Source organism: Triticum aestivum, chromosome 2B, assembly GCF_018294505.1.
Source record: "Triticum aestivum cultivar Chinese Spring chromosome 2B, IWGSC CS RefSeq v2.1, whole genome shotgun sequence".
In the NCBI taxonomy this organism is placed as follows: domain Eukaryota; kingdom Viridiplantae; phylum Streptophyta; class Magnoliopsida; order Poales; family Poaceae; genus Triticum; species Triticum aestivum.
The window spans coordinates 527,383,957-527,388,445 of record NC_057798.1 but is presented as its reverse complement, the minus strand read 5'-3'; positions in this window follow the sequence as shown (position 1 = coordinate 527,388,445).

Sequence of the window (4,489 nt, the reverse complement as noted above, 5' to 3'; positions counted from 1 at the left end):
CGATTCGGTCGGGATAGGCATCAACACCTGATTAGGCAGTTTTATACAATCCGCCAAACCTCTTCAGTTGCTGAATACATCAAGCGTTTTGAATCAATTATGAATCACTTGGTTTCTTATGCCGACAACACTCATCCTTATTTTTACTTGACTCTTTTTGTCGAGGGACTCCAAGCGGACATTCGTGCGGTGGTTCTGGTGCAGCAACCGCCTGATCTAGATATGGCGTGCTCACTCGCCTTGCTCCAGGAGGAGGTCGTGGGCTGCACTTATTCTGCAGCGCCACCGACGCCACCACCGCGTGCGCTGGACATGGGGTCACATCCAGGCGGGGCGCTTCCCCTGCCGCTCCCTCCGCCACGCATGACACCGACACCAGCGGCGCCCGCAGCTGCGGATCGTCGCGGACTCGACGGCGCACGGGCAGATAGTTCCAAGGTCAAGGCGCTCCATGAGTACCGTCGTGCGCGCGAACTCTGCTTCAAGTGCGGCGAGCGGTGGGGGCAGGATCACACTTGCCCTACCAATGTACAACTCCATGTGGTCGAGGAGCTCCCGGAACTTTTCGGCATTGACCCTGTCAGCGACAACAAGCAGCAACCACCCCCCGAGATGGCGATGGCTATTTCCAAGCATGCTCTAACAGGCGAAACTTCCTCGCATGAATTTCAAGTCCATGCGTGGCTCCAAGGCCACAAAATCCTCATGCTGGTGGACTCGGGCAGTTCCACATCCTTCATCGATGCTCGGCTGGCTGCTAAGTTGGAAGGGGCTGTTCCATTGGCTCGCCCAGGACGGGTCAAGGTTGCGGGGGGAGGCGAGCTACAATGCAGTGCATCCATTCCTCAGTGCAAGTGGTTCTCTCAGGGGCATGAGTTTGTGACTGACATGAAAGTCCTCTCACTAGGCACTTACAATGCGATCCTCGGAATGGATTGGTTGGAACAAAACAGCCCCATGACTGTTGACTGGAAAGGCAAACATATCACAATTCCGTCATCTTCCGAAGTGGTGCATATCCACGGCCATCCTTCAACCTCCTCATGCCCTGTCATCAACAGTCTACAGTTAGACAGTCTCTGTTGTTAGGGGGCAGTTTCACACATGGTGAGATTGTACCAAGTTGCTTTGGGAGACGGTGAAGAGCAAGATGTCACTCCAGAATGCATGCAGGCTGTACTTGATCAGTATCAGGATGTTTTCGGAGAACCAGAAGGTCTTCCCCCAAAGCTAGTTGTGATCATCATATACCCTTGATGCCAGGGGCACAGCCTATGAATATTCGTCTATACCGGCACAAGCCTGAGCATAAGACAGAAATAGAGAAGCAGGTGGCTGAACTGCTCAGGCAGGGGATCATCAGGCAAAGTGCCAGTCCTTTCGCATCGCTGGCCATCTTGGTAAATAAGAAGGATGGAACGTGGCGCCTCTGTATTGACTATTGCCAACTCAATGCAATGACCACTGTACCCAAGTTCCCAGTTCCAGTTATTGAAGAGTTGCTCGATGAACTCCATGGTGCAGTATGGTTCTCGAAACTTGATCTCCGGGCAGGTTACTATTAGATCAGGATTGCTGAAGGTGATGAGTATAAAACTGCTTTCCAAACTCACTCGGGGCATTTTGAGTTCCTGGTGCTTTCTATGGGATTAGCAGGAGGACCATCCACCTTCAATGGTGCAATGATTGAGACTTTACATCCGGCGCTCCGCAAATTTGTGCTCCTCTTCTTTGATGATATTTTAATCTTCAGTCGCACTCTGGAGGATCATAAGTCTCACCTGGCGCAAGTTCTTCAGCTGCTGCGGCGCGACCAATGGAAGCTTAAAGCCTCCAAGTGTTGTTTTGGCCAGCAGCGACTATCGTATCTTGGGCATATTATCAGTTCGTTAGGAGTCGCCACGGACCCCAGCAAGGTTGCAGCAGTGTCTCAATGGCCCACACCATCAGATACTAAGGAAGTACGCCGGTTCCTTGGGCTTGCTGGTTATTATCGCTGCTTCATGCGCCTTTTTGGAATCATAGCACGACCTTTGTTTAACCTGCTCAAGAAGGGAGTCCCATTTGTATGGACCCAGGCAACAGAGGAATCTTTCCAGCTCCTTAAACAAGGGCTAGTCACAGCACCGGTGCTTGTTTTCTCAGCCATTCATTGTCGAGACAGATGCTTGTGATCTAGGTGTCGAGGCAATTCTGCAGCAACAAGGTCATCCTATCGCGTATATGAGCAAGGCGTTGTGCCCCAAATACTAGGGACTATCCACTTATGAAAAAGAATACCTGGCGGTGGTAGTGGAAGTGGACCAGTGGCGTCCTTATCTCCAGCATAACGAGTTTGTGATTCAAACGGATCAGCGGAGTCTAACTCACCTTGAGGAGCAAAGATTGACCACCCCTTGGCAGCAAAAATCTTTCACTAAGCTCCCAGGGCTCCGTTACACAATCAGATACAAGAAGGGTGCAGAAAATGGAGGAGCGGATGCTTTGTGGCGAGCCACACACACTGACCAACTGCATACGGTCTCATCTTGCACCCCTAGTTGGATGGAGGATATCATCAGCAGCTATAATGCTAATCCACAGGCACAAAAGCTGCTCGAGCAACTCGCTATCAGGGCAGATCCTAAAGGGCGATTTTCGTTGGAAAAAGGCATTCTTCGGTTCAGAGGGCGAATTTGGCTCGGTGTCGTGACTGCTATGCAGCAGCAGGTTATTGTCGCGTTCCACGACACACCGATCGGGGGGCATTCTGGATTCCCAGTCACGTGGCATCGTGTGCGTCGACTGTTCTCCTGGCCCAAGATGAAGACTCACATACAACACTATGTCAAGTGCTGTCCAACCTGTCAACAGGCAAAACCAGATCGTGCCGCTTACCCAAGGCTGCTCGAACCTTTACCTGTACCCAAGGAATCCTGGGAAATGATCAGTATGGATTTTGTTGATGGGCTACCATCTTCCGGGGGAGTGAACTGCATCTTGGTCATTGTTGACAAACTGGCAAAATTTACCCACTTTCTTCCATTGGCTCACCCATATACAGCTTCAAAGGTCGCCCTCCTCTACATGAATCAAGTGTACAGGTTGCATGGATTCCCAGGCTCAATCATCTCTAACCGTGACCCGGTGTTTACCAGTCACTTCTGGCAGGAGCTATTCAAGTATGCTGGCACTGGCCTTCGAATGAGTTCCGCCAATCATCCACAAACCAACGGGCAAACCGAGCGTGTTAACCAATGCCTGGAAACATTTCTTCGGTGCTTCACCCAGGCCTGCCCTCGTTGCTGGAGTTTCTGGATTCCTCTTGCCCAGTTCTGGTACAATTCTTCTTATCACTCATCCATTGGAATGTCTTCTTTCCGATCAATGTACGGGCATGAGCCACGTTAGTGGGGAATCACGGCAACGAACACTTGTTCAGTACCAGCGCTGCGCTCTTGGTTGGATGAACGAGCAGTGGTGCAGGACCTGCTACAGCAGCATCTGAACCAAGCTCGGCAAGTTATGAAGCAGCAAGCTGACAAGAAGCATTCGTTCCGGGTGTTTGAAGTGGGCGATCTTGTCTACTTGAAGCTACAGCCGTATATTCAGACTTCTGTCGCCCCGCGGGCTTGTCACAAGCTCTCCTTTCGGTTCTTCGGCCCTTACAAGATCATCGCTCGAGTGAATGATGTTGCCTACAAGCTGCTTCTGCCGAAGCATGCACAAGTGCACCCGGTCTTTCATGTGTCACAACTCCGAAAGGCTCTTGTTCCAGGTATGGAGGTTTCTGAAGATCTTCCTGTTCATTCTAACATTCCTGTTGTACCTGTGAAGATGCTCGAGCAGCGCTGGCGACGTCGAAGGGGGGCCATGGTGGAGCAAGTCCTTGTTCGTTGGTCCAACCCAGCAGTGGTGCCTGATTCATGGGAGGACCATGCAGCGCTCCAAGCTCGATTCCCAGCGGCTGAGGCTTGGGGGCAAGCCTCGACACAAGAAAGGGGGGATGTCAGCACCCCTGGCCCACATGGCAGTGACGACCAGCGCTCGCCTATGCTTCCCAGGCCGGTGCGGGCTCGCAAGGCCAACATGAGAGTAGTTGGGCCCGAGTGGGTGTAAGCTGGCCCAGCCCAGGCTACCACCTACTTAACTACTCGCTCACGCCCTCGCCGGCTATCCAGTGGATCACGGCATGAAACCGGCGGCGGCTCTCTCCCCTTCCTCTCTGTTCCTCTTGTATGAACCCTAGTTCGTCTAAGATTGCTTGTAATCGCCATTATCTTGTACTCTGAGAGAATCCTACCAGTTAATACATCGATCCCCCATCCTAGCTCCTAACAGAAGGTCATGGTGGTGGGAGGCAGGCGAGCCTTCTCCACCGCCGCCGCCGTTGCGCGGTGTGGTGAGCCATCGGGCAAGAAGAAGCGCGACGGGTTGATGTGGTGAAGCGTGTACGTGTACGGGGGGCCTGTGAAGCTGTGGAGCAGCAAGTAGAGAAATCGCCGGTTCA